This window comes from Budorcas taxicolor, chromosome 25, assembly GCF_023091745.1.
Source record: "Budorcas taxicolor isolate Tak-1 chromosome 25, Takin1.1, whole genome shotgun sequence".
Lineage (NCBI taxonomy): Eukaryota > Metazoa > Chordata > Mammalia > Artiodactyla > Bovidae > Budorcas > Budorcas taxicolor.
Genome location: NC_068934.1, coordinates 23286275 through 23309869, shown reverse-complemented (window position 1 = coordinate 23309869; position 23595 = coordinate 23286275).

The window sequence follows — 23595 nt, the reverse complement described above, 5'->3', positions numbered from 1 at the left end:
ATAGCAATATCTGTAGAAATCAGGCCCACACAACTGGGAAATGATTGTTTCTTAAAATTTTGTCCCCACTTCCAACTTAGGATCAATTTAAGATAAATATGAGCTTCCTTATTGCTCAGTTGGTAAAGAATCTGCCTGCAATGCAGGAGACCCCAGTTCGATTCCTGGGTTGGGAAGATCCCCTGGAGAAGGGATAGGCTACCCACTCCAATATTCTTGGGCTTCCCTTGTGGCTCAGCTGGTAAAGGATCTGCCTGTAATGCGGGAGACCTGGGTTCAATCCCTGGGTTGGGAAGATCCCCTGAAAAAGGGAAAGGCTACCCACTCTGGTATTCTGGCCTGAAATTTCCATGGACTGTATAGGCCATGGGGTCGCAAAGAGTTGGACACGACTGAGCAACAACTTTCACTTTTCATGAATCCCTAACCAATCACATAGGATGCCCTACTTCTATTAGTCTACCTACAGCTTCCCCAGGCCAGCAGCCTCCTTCAGGGCCAACTTAAAGCCTTATCTTTTTCCTATTATAAAGCTATCCTACTCTTCTACCTGAATTGGAATCTGCCAAACATAGGTGATGGAGACTGACTTCCTGGCTACAGGGAGTTCTGAGTAAATAACCTTACGTTGTCTCATTTAGGTGGTCTTTACTTATTTCTACATCATGAATTCAAATGCTTTATAAACTAAGAAACAATATTAACAAATGTTATTTGTGGTTATTATTATTTTGTTTCTGGTTTTAGATTAGAGAATTAGAAAGAACCTTTAAAATTTCTGTCTTAATTTTTTTTTTCAAATGAAACCATAATAAGCCTTGCAAAGCCCAAACCACCTGTCCCTTCTTTGACCTTTAATTCATGCCTTGAGATGCCCGCTCAAAAATAACTCATCTAGACTAATTTTCTCATTATTCATGTGAGACTCAGAGAGAAGTACCTTGCCCAGAGTCAAAGAGCCAATTAGTAGTCAGTACTCTTCTTATCTTTCAATTCTCCATCAAAGATAATCTCTTATAATCTCTTATACACACCGTATCAGTGCTTCCTAATGCTGAGAAAGCTGTATTTCCTGCCAAGTTAACTGGGCTGCAGGGATTCACAAGCTCTCTGCAAAGGCTTGAAATCAGATGGAAAGATAAAGGAATAAAAGGTAACATTTTGGAAAATAAAGAACATATATCCATGCATTTTCTGTCCAATTTTTTAAAATAATATTGACATGTGTATGTAGAGATCACCTATTTCCTTCTTTTTACTTCAACACTAATAAGCACTTCTTTTTCTATAATTAAACGAGGGAAAGAAAGGAAGGAAAAAGGACAAAGAATAAGAAGAGACAGAAAATGCGACAGGGAAAGCTTATCAGGAGGTGAGGGAGGATATGCTGATGTGTTGGTGTGCACAGTGCTTGGAAGACTAACAGAGAAGATGCTGAATGACCCTGAACAGCAGGGCACATTAAATGGTGTTGATGGATTTGAGCATAAATTGACTGAGGAAAAGCGGTTGCCATAGATAGCTCGAGCAGGGGCTCTGAATGGATTTCTAATTGGATTAAAGCGATATGACTAGGCTACCACATTATGCTGGTCATTATGCTCCTTATCACAGTCCATATTTCCCTGGAGGGAAGAAAGAAGCAGGTGGGAAATTGAGGAAAATGAAAGTCAAAGCAGAATATTCTCTTGGCTGGATACACTTCTGGCTCCCTCTGTGACATTTTGTGTAGATTTAAGACACAATTACAATTTTGATGAGAGAGTCATTTCATTGGACTATAGAGTTCATATTTTATGTTTATCCTTTCAATGATGTATCTTTTTAAAATGATGGCTTGTGAATGGGAACCAGACACATTCAAGCTATGCCAGGCTGGGTTTTCTACGGCAATTACCCATTATTGTTGGGATGCTTAGTAGTTAATAACTCTCCAAGAGTAGCCTATAATTGAGCCTCTGGATGGCAATAAATCACAGACATCTTTTCAGCGAGATTTATAGTTTTTTTTTCCTTCCTCAATTTAATAAACCTGTAAGGCTTAATCTCTTTTTTAAAAACACTTCCTCTATTGTAGAGGCATGTATGGTTTCATTTTATAGGCTCCTTTTATTCTAGATTCCTTTCACCTGCAGTGTTAAAGGAACTCATACCAATAGAATCCTATGAGGTCAAAACTGGAAGAAACCTAAAAATCATCTACTGTTATCTCTCATTTCATTTCATGAGAAAATTCATCTTCAAAGATGCCAAATGCTTAGAAACATTATCACGTCATGAACTAGACCTTAGGTAGCCTTATAATCCCTTTAATTAAAAGGTCTAACTATGCCCCAACGGGGCTTCCCTGGTGGCTCAGAGGTAAAGCGTCTGCCTGGAACGCGGGAGACCAGAGTTCGATCCCTGGGTCGGGAAGATCCCCTGGAGAAGGGAATGGCAACCCACTCCTGTACTCTTGCCTGGAGAATCCCATGGATGGAGGAGCCTGGTAGGCTACAGTCCATGGGGTCGCAAAGAGTCGGACACGACTGAATGACTTCAATCACTTCACTTCAGTTCACTTCACTTCACTTCATGCCCCAGTGAAAAATGATGTTTTAAGTTAACTGGCCAAAAATATGTGCTTATTATGGCTAGGAATTTCATTTGGTGTCAATCTGGCATGTATGTAGTGGAAATTATGACAAAATTAAAACAAAAATGTGAATATCAAGCCCTATGAGAAGAAAAGAACAACCTATTTTCTAATCAAGTAGGCATATGTAATTTAGCTGTAATTGACCAACAAATGGTAGGCAATGTTGTTTTTTGAGCAGTTATAGAAGTTATTTATAAGGTAGGAAAATTGCTAAATTTTTCACTTCCAAAGACAAACCATAAATCTACTTACATCTGCCTATAGCATAGTCACCTTAAATTATGAACATATAAGAGTCTCCCAGAGAAATGTATATATGCACCTCCTAAATTTTCTTAGAAATAAAATAGCAAATATCAATTTGTTTTTGGCCAAATATATTATTACCTAATCATGTTTATTACTTAGCTGAGAATATTTATCAAAAACCTGTAATATGTAAAATGGCACTGGATTAGTCATAGGACAATTTGTATTCAGGGGGAAAAACAGCAATAATAATTACAGAGTCTCCAGAAGAATAATCTGGGTATTATTATTTAAGGGAGCTTCACACACACACACACACACACACACACACACACACACACATCACAGTTCCTAAATGGAGCTGAACATTAGAGTGCCCTAGTGTGCTGTAAACATAAACTGATATTTTCAGGCCCCTTTTCAGAGCTTCTAACTCTAGGTTTAGGGTAAAATCTGAGAATCTGTACTTTTCCAAGTTCTTTTGGTGACTCACATGCAGTCAGTCCACTTTCTAGAACCATTACGTAAAATAACATTCTACTTCTCCTGAAAGCCAAAGGCGTTACAGCAAGAGATGAGTAGATTTAAAGCATATTTTATAGCATTTAATGTGAGAGTGAGGACTTCAAAATATTAATTTATTTCCCAGAATGGTCCTGGGTGATGGGTATTGCTATCTGAATTTTCTTAATAAAGGAACTGAGCTTCAAAGAGGTTAAGTAAATGGCCTGATATCCCAAATTAAGTCCTTTGCTCTTTACATATCATTGTGCCTCCTCATTACTACCCGTCTACTCGGCCTAGCTGCATGCTCAGTCACTCAGCTGTATCTGACTCTGCATCCCATGGACTGGCAGGATTCTCTGCCCATGGAATTTTCCAGGCAAGAATACTGGAGTGGGTTGCTATTTCCTCCTCCAGCAGATCTTTCTGACCCACAAATTGAAACCACACCTCCTGCATTGGCAGGTGGGTTTTTGACCATTGCACCACGTGGGAAGCACTATTAATTGGCATACTTATGCATCTAATATACATAGATCTCCTAGTAAGGACTGGGAACTGTAACTGAGTTATATGCGTGGACTGTTCTCATTGAGAGCTTTTCTGCTTGAAAAAAAATTAAAAGGCAGTCATTCATTTACATTTTAACTTAACAAATCTTCCAGTAAAGAACTAGACCTGTGTTTAAGCAAAGACAGCTGCTACTCACCAAAAGCATTTGAGGGGCACTTAACACCAAAGCATCTCTTTAATGACATTTCATTCTCTTGTGCTCAGTTTGGCTCTCACCATTGGCTTATTTACCTGAGGCAATGTGAAATTTTACTTTGATAACCAGTAGGAAACATGGGATAAACACTGGGACCAGAATGAGAATATCTACCTATTGCCCTGTTTCAGCAACTAACCAGATGTTCCTTAAACTCTATATGATATTCTTCATACATAAAACAAAGAAATTCAGCAAATGTTCTAATTCTAATAATCTACAAAGAGTATGTTCTTACCCAGCCTGTTTTCCCTACAAAAATATACACAGACACACATTCACACTCAAGAAAAGAAAAGTCAGCTGCCTGCCACCTCATTTCCAAATATCTGCCAACACTTGATCTGGCAGGTTTTATAGATGGGGGTTCAGTGACCTTAAGCTTTTATTCCAGAATCAACTGCATTTCAGCAGACTGAGAGCACCTTGCAGGGAACAGGCCCTTTGGAAGAAATAAATATTAAAAAGAATCAGCAGTTGGAATAACTGATGGTAGATAATTGGAGTAGGGGGCAATCAAGCTAAATTTGGGGACAGTTTTCAGAAAGCTGTGCTTGCATGGTTAGTTGCTGAATCTTTTTTAGCCAAGACTTTAATGACTGTACTCCATGAACCTGAAGTTCTGTAGGTAGCTGAGTGAGCTTTGGGGTAGGATGGCCAAGGCCACACATTTATTCAGATGAAAAGACAAAAACATTTTGTGGTTTGCATAGATACATAAGAGCTCTTGTATCACAGCTACTGCCAGCTATTTCAGAAATTCGAAAGCCCCAGATTCTAGCATTCACTAGGATACAAACTGACTTTGTGATATGGGGCAATTTACTCCCCTAGATTTGCCCACTAGTTGACTATGTATCATGACCGATGGCTTTCCTGGTGGCTCAGACGGTAAAGAATCTGCCTGCAGTGCAGGAGACCTGGATTCAGTCCCTGCGTCTGGAAGATCTCCTGGAGAAGAAAATGGCAACCCACTCCAGTATTCTTGCCTGGAGAATTCCATGGACAGAGGAGCCTGCAAAGCTGCAATCCATGGCATTGCAAAGAGTTGGATATGACTGAGTGACTAACGCTTATACACGACTGATCCATACACTGTTTCTCCACTAGTTAGCTTTGTATCATGATTGAGGGCTGGGTCCATGGTATTCCTGCTTACCACTGAATTCCCAGCATCTAACCCATAGTAAAAACTAAATTTGTGTTTTTCGACATAATGAAAGGGATTAGACTTGATAGTCTCTGGGGCCCAGTTTGCTCCAGCATCCTACGGCAGTATCCTCTTGGGCGCATACTCACCTCCACCTAAGTCCTTGCTCTAGGCCACTGCACTTATGCTCTGCATTGATCTTTCAGGTAAAAGTCTCTTTGAGTCAGTCTCTTTTTTCCCCTGTTAATGTCTCAGCTTAAATTAATTCCAGTCTCAAAACACTTCCATTCAACTGACCCTGTGCATTCTCATGCATCTTTCACAGTTGTGTATTACATGTATCTTCATTTCCATCCATCTCCTAGAGCTGTCTGTTTATATAGATCACTATAGAGCAAATTTGAAGCTACTTAAAAATTCAATAATAAGCCCAGTGCTTGCTTCGGCTTATTGTTGAGTTCGGTAGCATGTATACTAAAATAATGATAAGTCTGGCACCAAAGAAAAAGTATTTTTTCTACATCTGGTATGAAGTTACTAGGAAGAAATTATCAACAAAAAATTATATATATATAGATGGAGATACTGAACACATAGATACACAAAATTAAACAACAATTTCTTCAAGTTTAGAGGTTAGATGGGGTAACCACATTTTGATAAAAACTTCATGTTCAGCATAATGACAGCTAACACTGACTCTCAGAATTACAACTCCCACTTTTGGAAGAAAAGCTCTGTGATCTTGCCGAACCTCTGTACTTCACTGATGAGAAACTGATTCAAATAATTTGTTTTTCTGTCCTTCCTGCAGCTAACGTAAGAGATGTAGGGCTATTTTTTTTTCCCCCAGTAGCCTTTTTTTTTTTTTTTTTTCAGAACCATCTGAGAACAGGACATTTTTCTCAGGACTTTTGTTTGGTCTGAAATATAAGATTTTTTAATGTCCCCATTGCCCTTTGAAGAGCTGGAGTAACACTGAAAATGTAATTGCTTCAGGGAACTGACAACTAATTATCCCAAAGCCAAAAGAAGGCTAGGCATTTAGATAATGAAATGTCAATCAGTGTAATAGAAGTGTCATTTACTTAATACTTGTCTGTGTTTGAAAGGAATGCACGTGATTTCAAGACACAGTCAGATTTCTCTGCAGCAAGGAACATTGTGGGTGCACATAGACTGTGGCTCTCTCTACTAATTGTACTTAAAGATACTGTACCAATGACAAACTTCCAGTGACTGGGATGGAAAATACTGTGCACACACACACACACGTGTGTGGAAAATACTGCACACACACACGTGTGTGTGTGTGTGTGTGTGTGTGTGTGCATGCATGCGTGCGAGCACTTGTCTGTCAACTTGCAGGAGTCTGTCAAATGTGGGCCTTCTTGATTTAAGGCTACGAAGCCTGCATCTACAGCTGCATTTCTGCAGATAGCCAGGATGTTTTGTTAAGAGGAAGCTGCAGTGCCCTTGACATTGAACTGTGCCAGAAATCTAACACCAGACCATCAAGCAAGGATTTTGAATGCGTAAAAAGGAAAAAATTTTCCATGAATATTTATGGGAAGCTCTGCTCTGCATGAGTGAAAGTGATAAGGATGTGCTGTTGATAATCAAGTTGGGTTGTTATTTGTATGTAATAATTTTGAAATGGGCGAAGGGAGGAGGAAGCCCTACATTTTATTAGATAGTCCAGACATTGGGTTATTTAAATGTTGTTTTTTGTATGCTCGGGCTCCTTCAATTTTCCTGGTGCTGGGAATGGATTTGAATGTTTTCAAAAGCCCTATGTGTGAGTATGAGCGGCTTCACTTTCTGGAGCAAAGACAAACTTCCTCTGCTGGAAGCACATCACATTTCAGAAGTAGTTTCTTAAAACTAAGTTTCATGATAAACAAAATCTACTGTTAAATAGCTGTAATCTAGGCTCCTAAAGTCACCTTTGTGTGCCTCAGATGACAATGAACAACTGGCAGTTCTGATGACGTAGCAGTGTATACTGAGGCTGCTATTAACAAACTGGTGTGTTAAACAATAGAAGTATCTTATCTCAGGGTTCTGGAGGTCAGAATCCAAAATCAAGGTATTTACAGGGCCACACTGCCCCTGGAGGCTCTAAGGGGAAATCTTTCCTTCCCTTGGTGCCTCCAGGCATTCCTTGGCTGTGGCTGTGAAACTCCAGTTTCTGGTTTGTCTTTACCAAACTTACTGCTCTGTGTCTGTGTCATCCCCTTATCTGTCTCTTATAAGGATGCATGTAACTGGATTTAGGGGCTTCCCTGGTGGCTCAAATGGTAAAGAAACTGCCTGCAATGCAGGAGACCTCAGTTCAATACCTGGGTTGGGAAGATCCCCTGGAGGAGGGCATGGCAACCCACTCCAGTATTCTTGCTTGAAGAATCCCCATGGACAGAGGAGCCTGGAGGGATATAGTCCATGGGGTTGCAAAGAGTCAGACACAACTGAGCAACTAAGCACAGTGGTGGGTCAGATGGTAAAGAAACTGCCTGCAACGCGAGAGAACTGGGTTTGATTCCTGGGTCAGGAAGATCCCCTGGAGAAGGGACTGGCTGCCCACTCCAGTACTCTTGCCTGGACTATTCCATGGACAGAGGAGCTTGGCAGGATATAGTCCATGGGGTCACAAAGAATCTGACACTACTGAGTAACTTTCATTTCACTTCTGGTGGCTCAATGGTAAAGAATATGCCTGCCAGTGCAGGAGACACAGGTTTGATCCCTGGATAGGAAAGATCCCCTGGAGAATGAAATGACAACCTACTCCAGGATTCTTGCCTGGGAAATCCCATAAACTCCTGGAGGAGTCAGACATTACTCAGCTACTAAACAACAACAGCAAATTGGATTTAGGGCCCACCTGGATGTACAAGAAGGATCTCATCTCAAATGTTTTCACTGAATCATATCTCCAAAAAACATTTTTACAAATAGAGCTGCATTCATGGGTTCTGGAGGTTGTGGCAGGTACTTACCTTTTGGGGGGATTACCATTCAATCGACGATAGCTCAGTTGGTAAAGGATCCACCTGCAATGCAGGAGACCCCAGTTCTATTTCTGGGTCCAGAAGATCCACTGGAGAAGGGATAGCCTACCCACTCCAGTATTCTTGGGCTTCCCTTGTGGATCAGCTGGTAAAGAATCCACCTGCAATGCAAGAGACCTGGGTTCGGTCCCTGGGTTGGGAAGATCTCCTGGAGACAGGGAAGGGTACCCTCTCCAGTATTCTGACCTGGAGAATTCCATGGACTGTGTAGTCCGTGGGGTCACAAAAAGTCGGACACTACTGAGCGACTTTCACTCTCCCCAACTCCCAGGCTGCAGACCCTTACGGGCCCATGGCCTGTGAGGAACTGGGCCATGCAGCAGGAGGTGAGTGGCGGGAGAGCAGCTTCACCCGCCATGCCCCATTGCTCCCCATCACTCACTTTACCACCTGAACCATCCCCTCATTGCTCCCATTACTGCCTGAACCACCCTCATCCTTGTCTATGGAAAAATTGTCTTCCCTGAAACTGGTCCCTAGCCAAAAGGGCTGGGGACTGCTGCCCTATATCATAGCACTAGTTTTGCTTTTATTACTAAAATGCTGTACTACTCAATAACTAAGACAGGCATGTTGATCAATAACTACAGTAAATACATACATTTAATCTTGAGATTCTTTTTTAGATAACCTGTAGATTCTTAAAGCAGCATAAAAGCCCTCACTCTACAGATATATAGGTGACTTTTGTATAGAGTTAAGTGAATTCATTAAAATATTAATTAAGACATATAAATAGTATGAATGGGATAGATGTATTAACATTATCTGATTGTCACATGGAGAGGAAAAGACAACAGATGGACACCAAAAATGAACTGGAAGAAAAATACCTCAAAGAATTACCAGTGGCATGTATATATATTTTCATTAATTTTTTGCAAGTATAGATCACTCAATGTGTAAAGCTAAAGATACATTTTTACTTATACTTTTCTATCTACATTTTAAAAATAAATCTAATGAATCTTTTGGGGTTTTTTTGGCCACATCAGGCATCTCAGTTCCCTGACCAGGGATTGAACCTGGGCTCTTAGCAATGATAGCTCTGTATAATAACTACTGGACCACCAGGGAATTCCTCTCTTTATCTACATTTTATAAATTATTAATAAAAAATACACACAGAGAGAGATGCACACACATTTAAAAGAAAAAGTCAAAAGGCATATCAATATCACAGAAACCTGAACATTTTAGAATTGAGTCAGGATAAATCTTGGGTAATATAGCTCAGATTCCCTCGTTTCTATGACATCTTTGATAGAAGGATAATCTACATCTACTTGGAAACTTCTGGTGACAGAGACCTTATTCTTTCACGATATAACTCAGTCTGACTGTCTCTAGCGTTGAACAGCACTAATAGAAAATTCTCCCCCAAATGAATTATAACATGACTGCATGCCATGTTTAGCCACGGTTTAGCACTGTCGTGTACGGAAGTACAGACTGAACACTGCACAACTCTGTAGACCACACAGACTTGTCACCCATGAAGCTGGGCGGTGTCAGAGCCCTATCCTGGCACACGACATCATCCAAGTTGGAGAAATTGTCTCTTGTCTTGCTTTTCCTCTGCCTCTTCTTTCTCCTAATATATTTGATCTCTTCAGGATGGCCTGCCATATTGCATTTTTTCATTATCCCTGCCTTGTGCTTTCCAGGGAAAAAAATGATTCAATAGATTTCATCTTGATTTTCCACTTTTTTGAGGTTTGCTTTTAGACTCCAAAAGAAAGAGGGGGGATAGCACTGGTTTGGGATGACTGTCACTGACTCATGATCAAGGAAAATCTCAACGCATGAAAAAAAACCACTGAGTATGAATGTTGTAACCACTAACTAAAAGTGAAGACAAAGGAAGAAACAAGTTTAAGCCATCCCAGGTTTAGATTCTTCTTTTTAAACATACGTCTGTTAATTCCCACAACAAAGCTGCGTAGTAACTGTCACTACAGCCACAGCTCCCCTCTGAGGTCACACGGATTAGCCCCTCATCTGTCCATGCTCTTTCATCACTCTTCTCCGTATGTTCCATTCCTTCTGCTGAATTACCTTCCCTGACTCTACGGATACCCTCTTCTGTTCATTCTCTCTTTTACCTCGCAAACTCCTGTTTATCATTCAGATTCCAGATTAGATGTAATCTAATTCCTTGATCCTTTATGTCTAGGCTAAGTGTGCTTCCTATTTGCTCCAAAATACTTTGCATATCCCAGATGTTATCACCTATATTTGCATCCTAATCACCAGTGCAGACCTGTCTCCTCTCTTAGACTCTAACTACCATGAGATCCAGACCATGTAAAGGGAAGCAGGAGAGTATAATTTAGTACAGTAGAGTCAGGGCATAGACCTTAGGCTGATGCTTCCAGTATTTAAAGCCTGGCTCTACCACTTAACTGACTCAGTGACTTCAGATAAGTTACTTAAATGCTTCAGTTCATTCATCTGCAAAGTGAGAATAAAATACTTTTTACTTTCTCTAACTGATGTGAGCAAGAACACAGAGAAAGCTCTTAAGAGAGTGCAGGACACTAAATAGATGTTACTTATTATTATTAGGCTTATTCATGAGTGTATTCTCAATACTGATACAGACATTCACATTCTTTGCAGACTCTGGCTAAGGCATCTTCTATTATTAATTAAAGCTTTCTCAGATATGTCTTTTGGAAAGGTCTTCCTTCAAACCCTCATCTCTGCCTGTTTAATAGCATTTCTTATTTATTACATTAAACCTACTTAATGCATTCTGCATGTCTTTTTTCTCCTATTAAACCAAAAGATGGTAGCCTCCATATTTGTCTCTCTGTTCTCCTCACAGAAAACAACAGTTGAATGAATCAATGACTCAATAGATAAATCAATGAATTGAAAATCAAAGGCAGTCCTTCAAGACAAGTTGGTGAGGGAGTTTGGCCTGAAAGGAGGGCTAGAAATTCAGATATTAGACTAAGAGGCTTGGATGAAGACTGAAGGAAAAAAGACTGCTACACATCAAAAGTCAGCAAAACTGAAAAGTCTTTTGGGTAATCTGTTAAGCTTTGTCAATACACGGAATGTTCCATGTCACAATCCAAGAGCCAGACTGGTGTAGCCTTTGCACGAAAGTCTTGACTCCCTGAATCAGCTTCTTTGTGCCCTGGTAGCAGAAGGCTCCTGTCAAAAATCCTTGGTATAGAGCCCCACGTAGCTCATGACTGATGAAAGAGAAGACGTTGTTCCACTATGAGACATCATTGGATTTTAAATATCTATGACTGATCATTTCCAGTTCAGCATATTGAGGAGTTAGGGGATAATGCTTATACCTAGCAACTTGTTGGAAAGATGACCATGTAATATATGGAAAGTCCAAGTTCAGAAAGGACAGAAATGTTTATAACAAAATTTTAAAATGAAGTAAAAGATTCTGGGAGAATTTTCTGAAATTTGCACTGATAACAAAATGTTCAATGTTTATCTTTCTAAAAAGAGTTCCCTTAAAAAAAAAATTAAAAAAAATAAAAATAAAAAGAGTTCCCTTGATCAAATAAGTTTGGCAAACCACAACCTATAGATATTTTTAAAATTTTATGATTCACATCACAATATTAAAATTGCTGGAAAGTCTGGAAATGAGAAAACTTACTTATATTCACCTAAGCCTTGAGAGATAGTGACTTTCCCAAAATTACCCTGGGTAAAAAGAGGACTAGAATCCACCCTGATTTTAAATTTTCTATAAAACTGTACCATCTGTTTTTGGACTGTAGAATAGCTGAGTGGAACAAGATTTTGGAAAAAATAAAGATGAGGCCGCTGAGTGAAGTACCTCCAGCTCCACTTTCCTACTGACATTTGCCAACTTATTCATAGTATTTAAGGCCTCAATTCCAGCACATAGGCAAGGAACAGTGCTTAGATATAAACTTTGCTGTCCTCATCTACACATTATTCATGATCATTCTGGTTTATATGCCCATGTATCAGAAAGGAAGTCTGGTTTCCATATCTGATCCCCTCACCTCCCAAACCTCCACCACCAAGCATTACTTCTGAAATTTTCACCTGATTTCCTCCCAGAGAGCTTGTGAACATCCCCAGTGAAATTCTCTGGGAAAACTCAAACACTTCCTCTCGGTCTTCATTTGCCCTGACCTTTCTGCAATATTATCTACGGCTCTCACTTCCTTTCAGCTCATTTCTTCCTTATTTGCTCTTAGTCCTCAGGACAGAAGCCTTAAATAAAATGAAATTTGATTCAAACTACAGAAAATCTATCAGGATCATTCCTTTGCTGACCTGATAATTACAATGGAATTTTTTTTTTTTTTGCAACTTTCCCATTTATTATGGATGGAAAGTTGAGAGATTAAGACCCAGGAAACTTGAAATTGTAGGATAAGTCTAACTACTAAGAAATAATATGATATGGACTAAAAATAACCCCTAGCCCTCTGTTTTCTTATCTCTTTTGATATGTGAAGTGAAGGAGTGAGACTAAATGGTTTCTATGATTCTTTCTATTTTGGCCATTCCTGAATATTGAGGAAATGATTCTGTACTCAGTTTATGTGACTGTGATCAAATCATTTAACCACTCTGAGTTTCAGCTTAGAGCCTTATCTGTAAAACAATATTATTAAAAAAAAAAAAAACCTTAATATGGAAAGTTAGTATGTTTAATTACATTACTTCTAAGGATGAACTGCCTAAGTTCAAATTCCAGCCTCCTTCACCCACTCCCATCATTTTGTAGCTGTTTGAATCTGGGAAAATTACTGGCTTCAGTTTTCTCATCTGGGGAAAAAAGGAACATATTAACAGATCCTACTTCATATAGTTTTGTGAATTAAGTGAGTTCATATGTGGAAAGGTCCTAGAAGATTGCTTCCTACATAGTGAGTACTGTGTTAAGTTTGACTTTATTATTAATGGATCTTAAAAGTGGTTGAAAATTAAGTATTCCAATGCTTCATTTTTCCTTTTTCTACCTAACTCTGTGGCATTGGTAATTTGTTCACTGCTTTGAAAAGTATGACTCACTGCAAAGAAAAAGAATCTGTAACTGACAATTTTCTTATAGATTCATACTCTGTAATATTTTTTAAAATTAAACATCACATTTTGCTTATGTTGGTATAAAATACGAGAGACAACTTTGGATTGGTTAAGTCATCATATATACAAAATCAGATTTTTATTTTGAAGTTTTAATTGAGATATATAGTAAGAATTATATGCTTTTAAAATTTTTATATAGATAGGTTTATCTGCCGTTTTACTTTTTGTTTCCAATGTTTCAAACCATTTTTGTTTCTCTGTATCTCCTTTGCTGTTTTTTTTTTCATTAAGTGCCTATTTTCCAACATAATGCTTAAATCCCTTTAATAATTGTTTTACTATATATTTTATAGAAGTTTTCTTAGCAATTGCTCTAGGACTTATATATTATCATACTCTGCTGCTGCTGCTGCTGCTGCTAAGTCACTTCAGTCGTGTCCGACTCTGTGCGACCCCAGAGATGGCGGCCCACTGGGCTCCCCCGGTCCCTGGGATTCTCCAGGCAAGAATACTGGAGTGGGTTGCCATTTCCTTCTCCAATGCATGAAAGTGAAAAAGTCAAAGTGAAGTCGCTCAGTTGTGTCTAACCCTTAGCGACCCCATGGACTGCAGCCTTCCAGGCTCCTCCATCCATGGGATTTTCCAGGCAAGAGTACTGGAGTGGGTATCATACTCTAGACTTACATTAAATTAATTTCAGTGAGATATAAAAACTTTATGCTATCATAGATTTATTCTCTTTGTTTTTCCATTCTATTATTTTTTTACATATTACCTTTTTTATCTATGTTGCAAACTCAACAACACATTGCCATAATTATCACTTAGTATGAGTATGTTGTCTTTCAGAAAAGCTGAGAGAAAGGAGAGCAAGCACATATTTGCAGCATTTGTAGTATACTGCATGCTAAGTCACTGCAGTCATGACGGAGTCTTTGTGACCCCATGGACTGGAGCCTGCCAGGCTCCTCTGTCCGTGGGATTCTCCAGACAAGAATACTGGTGTGGGTTTCCATGTCCTCCTCCAAGTGATCTTCCTCTTATTATTTCTGATTCTCATTTATTTTTACAGATTTGAGTTACTATCTGGAGTCATTTTCTTCATCCAGTGGAATTCTGCGCCCACCCACTTCCTTTGTGCCTTGAGTTAGTTAAGTATGGTTTAGCTATTTGAACTTTTTAACATATTTTAATTATTTGAAAATTATAACAACTGCTTTGACGTCCGCTAAATTCAACTTTAGTATCTTCTCCAACAGGCAGTTGCCTGTTTTTCCCTCTTCCTTTGTATATCTTGTTATTTTTGGTTCTAAACTGGACATTTTAGATAATATGTTATAGCAATTCTGGATACTGATTCCCATCCAGCACCCACTCTACCACCCAACTCTGAAGCTTGATGTTGGTGTTTGTTGGTTCTAGTGACAGACTGGACTATGTTAGTGAAGCTATTTCCCTTACAATGTGAGTCCTCCCCTGTCGTTCCTCAGAGGGTGCAATTTCAGGCATGTTTTCTGAGAGATATCTTTGACTATCACTTTCCCTGATCAAGGGCAGATATTAGATGTCACTAAGTTTTGGCTGATTTTTCTGGATCATCAATTTCCACATAGCCTGATTTAATTACATTTTGCTCTTTTGGAAGGTTCACTCTTGAGACCACTGATTTTGAGGTTTACTTTGACATCTGAGGGCTTGTTTCAGCTCTCTGTTTCCCTAGTTTTCTCTGGCAAACTAGACAGCCCATGGTTTATCTTATACTTCTCATGGAACTGTAAACTGCCTATTGATTGCTTATCACCCAAATCTTCATTTTTTCCAAGATTTCTCTAAGACTTGAATTTCCTTTGAGAAGAGCTTGAGAGCTCTCTGTTCTTAGGGCTTGCCTGTACTTCTAGGAAAAATCTCTGAGCCTTGACACAGGAAATAGGGATAGGGACATTGGCCTGCTTTTCTCTAAAAGAGCCATGTTTTAAGGGCAGGTTTCTAAGCAGGGACCATAGCCGCTGTTCCTCTCAGCTTGCCTTTCCTAGTGTGGGAACTCTACGCTGTGAATGAGATAGGGCAAGGGTCATATGGACCTTTGTATTTTCAGCTTACCTACCTGAGGTCCAGCTTCTACCTTGTAAATGCTGGCAAGGTGGAGGGAGGGAGCCTATGACCTCTTGGTCAAACTTGCCTGAATTTTTTCACTGTACAGTATACTGATAGGCTATGACAGATGTGGGAGGCCTTCCCTCCTGACAACATACTGCAGCTCTTGAGCAGGAGCTACGGGAGAGGGATCTCTGGGTTCTTGGCTATTGCTGTTGTTCAGTTGCTAAGTGATATTTGACTCTTTGCAACTCCATGGTCTGCAGCACGCCAGGATTCCCTGTCCTTCACTATCTCCCAAATTCATGTCCACTGGGTCAGTGATGATATCTAACCACCTCATCCTCTGCTACCCCCTTCTCCTTTGCCTTCAAGTTTTCCAAGAATCAGGGTCTTTTCCAATGAGTCAGCTCTTTGCATCAGGTAACCAAAGTATTGGAACTTTAGTTTTGGTATCAATTATTTCAATGAATATCCAAGGTTGATTTCCTTTAGGATTGACTGGTTTAATCTCCTTGCAGTCCAAGGGACTCTCAAAAGTCTTCTCCAACACCGCAGTTCAAAAGCATCAATTCTTTAATACTCATCTTCTTTATGGTTCAACTCTCACATCCATACATGACTACTGGAAAAACCACAGATTTGACTAATATGGACTTTTGTCAGAAAAACGATATCTTTGCTTTACAATGGAGGCTTCCCTGGTGGCTCAGAGGTTAAAGTATCTGCCTGCAATGCGGGAGATCCCCTGGAGAAGGAAATGGCAACCCACTCCAGTATTCTTGCTTGGAGTATCCCATGGAAGGAGGAGCCTGGTAGGCTACAGTCCACAGGGTCTCAAAGAGTCGGACACAACTGAGCGACTTCACTTTCACTTTCACTTTCACTTTTGCTTTATAATATGCTGTCTAGGTTTGTCATGACTTTCCTTCCAAAAGCAAACATCTTTTAATTTCATGGCTGCAGTCACCATCTGCAGTGATTCTGGAGCCCAAGAAAATAAAGTCTGCTATTGCTTACAATTTTTTCCTTTCTTTTTGCCAAAAAGTGATAGAACTGGATGCATGATCTCAGTTTTTGAAATACTGAGTTTTAAGCCAGCTTTTTCACTCTCCTCTTTCACCCTCATCAGGAGATTCTTTAATTCCTCTTCACTTTCTGCCATGAGAGTGGTATCATCTGCATATCTGAGATTGTTATTTCTCCCTCCAATCTTGATTCCAGCTTGTGATTCATCTAGCCTGGCATTTCTCATAATGTACTCTGTATAGAAGTTAAATAAGCAGGTGAAAATATACAGCCTTGATGTATTCCCTTCCCGATTTGGATCCAATCTGTTGTTCCTTGTCCAGTTTGCTTCTTGACCCACATATAGATTTCTCAGGAGACAGGTAATATGGTCTGGTATTCCCATCTCCTTAAGAATTTTCCATAGTTTGTTGTGATCCACACAAGCAAAGGCTTTAATGTAGTCAATGAAGCAGAAGTAGATGTTTTTTTCTGGAATTCCCTTGCTTTCTCTATGATTCAACAAATGTTGGCAGCTTGATCTCTGATTCCTCTGCCTTTTCTAAACCCAGCTTGTACATCTGGAAGTTCTCGGTTCACACACTGCTGAAGTCCATCTTGAAGGATTTTGAGCATAACTTTACTAGCATGTGAAATGAGCACAATTGTCCAGTACTTTGAAAGTTCTTTGAGACTGCCCTTCTTTGGGATTGGAAGGAAAACTGACCTTTTCCAGTCCTATGGTCACTGCTGAGTTTTCAAAATTTGCTGATACATGTAGTACAACACTTTTAGAGCATCATCTTTTGGGATTTGAAATAGCTCAGCTGGAATTCCATCACCTCCATTAGCTTTGTTGTAGTAATACTTCTTAAGGCCCACTTGACTTCACACTCCAGGATGTCTTGCTCTAGGTGGGTGACCACACTATCCTGGTTATCTGGGTCATTAAGATCTTTCTTGCACAGTTCTGTGTATTCTTGCCACTTCTTCTTAACCTCATCTGCTTCTGTTAGATTCTTATCATTTCTGTCCTTTATTGTGCCCATCCTTGCATGAAATATTCCCTTGATATTTATTTTCTTGAAGCAATCTCTAGCCTTTCCCATTCTTTTGTTTTCATCTATTTCTTTGCATTGTTCTCTTATCAAGGCCTTCTTATCTCTCCTTACTGTTCTCTGGAACTCTGCATTCAGTTGGGTATATATCTCCCTATATCCCTTGTTTTTCAATTATCTTTTCTCCTTAGCAATTTGTAAAGCCTTCTCAGACAACCACTTTACCTTCTTACATTTCTTTTCCTTAGGGATGGTTTTGGTCCCTGCCTCCTGTACCATGTTAAGTATCTCTGTCCATAGTTCTTCAGGCATTGTGTCTATCAGATCTAATCCCTTGAATGAATTTGTCACCTCCACTGTATAGTCATAAGGGATTTAATTTAGGTCATACCTGGATGGCCTAGTGGTTTTCCCACGAAGAAACCACACTGAAGTGGTTTTCTTCAATTTAAGCCTGGCTTTTGCAATAAGGAGCTCATGAGCTGAGTCACAGTCAGCTCCAGGTCTTGCTCTTGCTGACTGTCAAGAACTTTTCCATTTTGCTGCAAAGAATAAAATCAATCTGATTTTGATATTGACCATCTGGCAATGTCCACATGTAGAGTCATCTCTTGCGCTGTTGGAAGAGGGTGTTTGCTATGACCAGTGCATTCTCTTGGCACAGCTCTCTTAGCCTTTGCCCTGCTTCGTTTTGTACTCCAAGACCAAATTTGCCTGTCACTCCAGATATCTCTTGGCTTCCTACTTTTGCATTCCAGTCCCCTATGATGAAAAGGACATCTTTTTTTAGATGTTAGTTCTAGAAGGTCTTGTAGGTCTTCCTAGAACCAATCAGCTTCTTCTTTTTTGACATTAGCAGTAAGGGCATAGACTTGGATTACTGTGATGTTGAATGGTTTGTCTTGGGAACGAACAGAGATCATTCTGTCGTTTTTGAGATTGCACCCAGGTACTGCATTTTGAACTCTCTTGTTGACTGTGAGGGCAACTCCACTGCTTCTAAGGGGTACTTCCCCACAGTTAGTAGTTATAAATGGTCATCTGAATTAAATTCTTCCATGCCTGTTCACTTTAGTTCACTGATTCCTAAAATGTCAATGTTCACTCTTGCCATATTCTGTTTGACCACGTCCAATTTACCTTGATTCATGGAACTAAACTTCAGCTTCCTATACAATAGTTTCTTTACTACATCGGACTTTACTGTCACCACCAGGCAGATCCAGAAACAAGCATCACTTCCGCTTTGGCCAGTCATTTCATTTTTTCCTGGAGCTATTAGTAATTGCCCTCTGCTCTTCCCCAGGAGCATATTGGACACCTTCTGACCTGGGAGGCTCATCTTCCAGTGTCATATCTTTTTGTCTTTTCATACTGTCCATGGGGTTCTCAGGGCAAGAATATCGGAGTGGTTTGCCATTTCCTCTTCCAGTGGACCACGTTTTGTCAGAACTCCTCTCTATGACTGGTCCATCTTGGGTGGCCCTGAATAGCATGGCTCATGGCTTCATTGAGTTACACAAACTCCTTTGCCACAACAAGGCTGTGATCCATGAAGGGGGTTCTTGGCTATAACCACCTGGAATGAAGTTTCTGTCATGCTGAGCTGGAAAGGAGGAATGGGTTCAAATATCATAGGCTCTCACTGTTTTTTATCAAGTTTTAGTGAATTTTCTTAAATAGATATTTCTCCATTTGTCCTTAGCACAATATCCTCTGTATACGCACTAAGGAAATAGCTTCTGATTATATAGTGAGAAGATGGCCCTCTATAAGCCAGAGGGCTCTCACCATAAACTAATTCTGACAGCTCTTTGATCTTGGACTTCTAGCCTCCAAACTGTGAGAAAATACATTACTTTTGTTTAACCCACCCAGACTGTGGTATTTTATGGCAGCCCTAGCCAAATAATATATCACTTCTCCATAGTATTATCACTACATTGTATTTTAGCCATTCTGATGAGTTTTTAGTGGCATCACATAAGGCTTTTAATTTGCATTTCCCTAATGATTGAAGATGTTGAGTTCCTTCTCGTATATTTTCAATCCTGTGTATCTTCTTTGCTGAAATATCTTCATACTTTTTCTCATTTTATGACGGGAATGTCTTTCATAATGTTTGTGTTTTCAGAGTTCCTCATGCTTTTTAGATATGATGAATATGTTACTTACAAATACTTTCTCTTATTCTGTAGCTTGTGTGTTCATCCTCTTAATAGGATCAGTCACCAAGAAAAGTTTTAAATTTTGATGAAGCTGTAACTTAACAAGTGTTCCTTTCATGGCTAGAGCTTTTGCTATCACATCTACAAATGCTTTTATTTTTGTTTACTCACTAATTCATACCTGACTGTTTGCAACCCCATAGACTGCAGCAGCCCAGGCTTCCCTGTCCTTAACTATCTCCCAGTGTTTGCTCAAACTCATGTCCATTGAGTTGGAAATGCCATCCAGCTGTTTCATCATCTGCACTCCTTGCTTAGTCCTAAATCCCAAAGAATCTCTCCTATTTTTTAAAGTTTTTTAGTTTTATGTTTTACATTTAAGCCGAGGATCCATTTTAGTGGATATTCATGGGAAATGGTTTCTGTATCATAAACAGACTAAGCAGTGGGCTGAGGAAATAAAGAGACAATCTAACTGATAATGATAATGAAAGAATAAGAGTTGCATGGAGGGACTGGAACTTCCATTAAATGGGTGAGATAAGGACAAAGCCAGTCAGGCCCGTGTGCACTTTTGCTGGGACACACAAAATCAGAGGAGACTCCAGAACCGTTTTTATCAATGTCTCTTCTTAGTGCTCTCGGGCAAGTCGCTCAGTCTTTCTCGATTCAGGTTCCTTGTCTATAAAGTCTTCAAATTAACACACTGATTTGCAGTCTGGAGTACAGGAGGAGTCGAGAGGGTTAGGAGGCACAGGAACTAAGAAGTGTGGGTAGGCACGAGAACTGACAAGAAAGTGGAATCTCTGAATCTCTCCTACCTTTCCTTTTGGAGCCTATTGCTTCCCATATCATATGCCTTTTCTTCTTGATTCCAAGTGTCCATCCTGTTCCCCATCCTTGCTAATCTCAATCACGGATTATAGTTGTGCACCCCAATCTACTATGACATTTGCTGAGAATGCATCAGAGATCGAAACACCTCGCAAGTTTACAAAATAATTATTAAATTATGCATCTAAGTAAACATCTAGGTTTTTAATCAGTGTACTCCCAGTGAACAATAATACTAGATTTAAATGAATTTTTCTATGATTCTTCCCCCCTTCTTTTGTGACCTCCTTCTCCATTACAAATCTCCTAAGAAAAGACTAAGTATTTGGTTCTCTGCTGTAATATCTGAGAAACCCAGGGATATAATTAGATGTAGGTTTTAAATATCATATTTACCTTTTAATTCAAAGTCATTGGATGATGCCTAGAAATTATAAAAACTGAGAAAAGCCTTTCCAAAAGATTCGATACAAGCAGAAGAGCAATCATACATGTAAGTGGATTATCTCCATGGTACACGAAAACTTAGAAAGCCTCTTCCAACTAATAACTTGGTTTAGATTGAGAAATTACTACACACACACATACAAGCATACAGTTATACACACACACCCTATACTGATGCACAACATCCACATATCCAGACTCATTCTAATTTTGTGACTAGCCTTCTCTGATCTTAGGCAAATCATATCATTTTTTTCAGTATTAATTTTCCATCTCTAAAATGAAGAGATTGAACTAGGTTACTTCTGAAATAACTGATATCACTCCAAGTCTCAAAATAACTTGCTCTTTGTTACTCAACTCGATATTATTTCCAAGTGAAAATCAACAGCTGCTTTTTTCTTCTATACTAAGAAAATCATATTTTGCCGACAAAGGTCCGTCTAGTCAAGGCTATGGTTTTTCCAGTAGTCATGTATGGATGTGAGAGTTGGGCTATAAAGAAAGCTGAGTGTCAAAGAATTGATGCTTTTGAACTGTCGTGTTACAGAAGACGCTTGAGAGTCCTTTGGACTGCAAAGAGATCAAATTAGCCAGTCCTAAAGGAAATCAGTCCTGAATATTCACTGGAAAGACTGATGCTGAAGCTGCAACTCTAATTCTCTGGCCACGTGATGCAACGATCCGACTCATTGGAAAAGACCTTGATGCTGGGAAAGATTGAAGGCAGGAGGAGAAGGGGACAATAGAGGATGAGAGGGTTGGATGGCATCACCAACTCGATGGACATGAGTTTGAGCAAGCTTCAAGAGTTGGTGATGGACAGGGAAGCCTGGCATGCTACAGTCCATGGGGTTGCAAAGAATTGGACACAGCTGAGCAACTGAACTGAATGAAACAAATCATTTTTCTTATTTATTGAGTGAAAGAAGAATGGTATAAAGTATATAAATTTTGGATTGTGTGTGTATTTTAATCATCCATAAGATTCTTTAAATTAAACAGGGGTATATGAAAACCTTAACCTTTGTGATTTATTCCCTGAAGCTTTCCCAGGTTATTGGATTTGAAGACTGAACAAGGTGGATACTCAAACCTCAAGAACAATTCTTTATATGGAAGTTTCAATTCTGGGTACCAAAGGCTTGAACTCTTCGGCTTCTATATTCATCAGTTCAGCTCAGTTCAGTCGCTCAGTCGTGTCTGACTCTTAGAGACCCCATGAATTGCAGCATGCCAGGCCTCCCTGTCCATCACCAACTTCCGGAGTTCACCCAAACTCATGTTCATCGAGTCGGTGATGCCATCCAGCCATCTCATCCTCTGTCGTCCCCCTCTCCTCCTGCTCCCAATCCCTCCCAGCATCAGAGTCTTTTCAAATGAGTCAACTCTTCACATGAGGTGGCCAAAGTACTGGAGTTTCAGCTTTAGCATCAGTCCCTCCAGAGAACATGCAGGACTGATCTCCTTCAGAATGGACTGGTTGGATCTCCTTGCAGTCCAAGGGACTCTCAAGAGTCTTCTCCAACACCACAGTTCAAAAGCATCAATTCTTCGGTGCTCAGCTTTCTTCACAGTCCAACTCTCACATCCATACATGACTACAGGAAAAACCATAGCCTTGACTAGACGGGCCTTTGTGGGCAAAGTAATGTCTCTGCTTTTGAATATACTATCTATATTCATATCTGCTTCTAAAGAGCATTTCCCAGGGAGTGTAGCACTTCAGATTTGATTCCAGAAAAAGAATACACAGTAATTTTCGACTCTGAAGTGTACACTTAAAATAATACATGTCTTTTCTGTTGCTTCTCTCTATATATTTTACATATATATTTTATAAACACCTTATAAATTTGGTTAATTCTACTTCAATATGTCTAATACTCATACTTAAGGCACAAGGAAGGGACCTTACTGACCTCTTCAATAGTACAACTATGATGTGGGTTTTGAGTTTCCTTTCTGCTTTATAAAAATTTATTAGTGATAAAGTGCTGGAGAAAGAATTTCTCCCCTACCTCTTCCCTGGTCCAGCTGTGTGTTTTTCACATGAGAAAAGTGAGAAATCTCTCCTTTTTCTAATACAACTCAGCTGTTCATAATGGGATCTCAAGGGCATCAGAAACTGTACCTTTTTCTGCTCAAAGTACTTGAATCATCTCCATTTAAAACAATGTTCTAAGCAAATTTCACAATACTTGGATATATGGCAACCCACTCCAGTATTTTTGCCTGGAGAATCCCATGGACAGAGGAACCTGACAGGCTACAGTCTATTGGGTCGCAAGAGTTGGACACAACTTAGTGACTAAAAGCAGGGGACAACCTAAAGATCTGTGACTCATTTCAGTGTACAAACTCTGTTATGTTTCTTTGTTAAAATGTCATATTGCCTTATAATCACATATTCTTTACTGTTGATAAAAGTGATGCAATGCCTGCCTGTTCTTAATTATCATATCAGTTCACAAACTGAACTATATGAAAGCGAGCATTTTTAAATGAATTTGTATTGGAATATAAAATTTGATGTAAAATGTTGCATTAGTT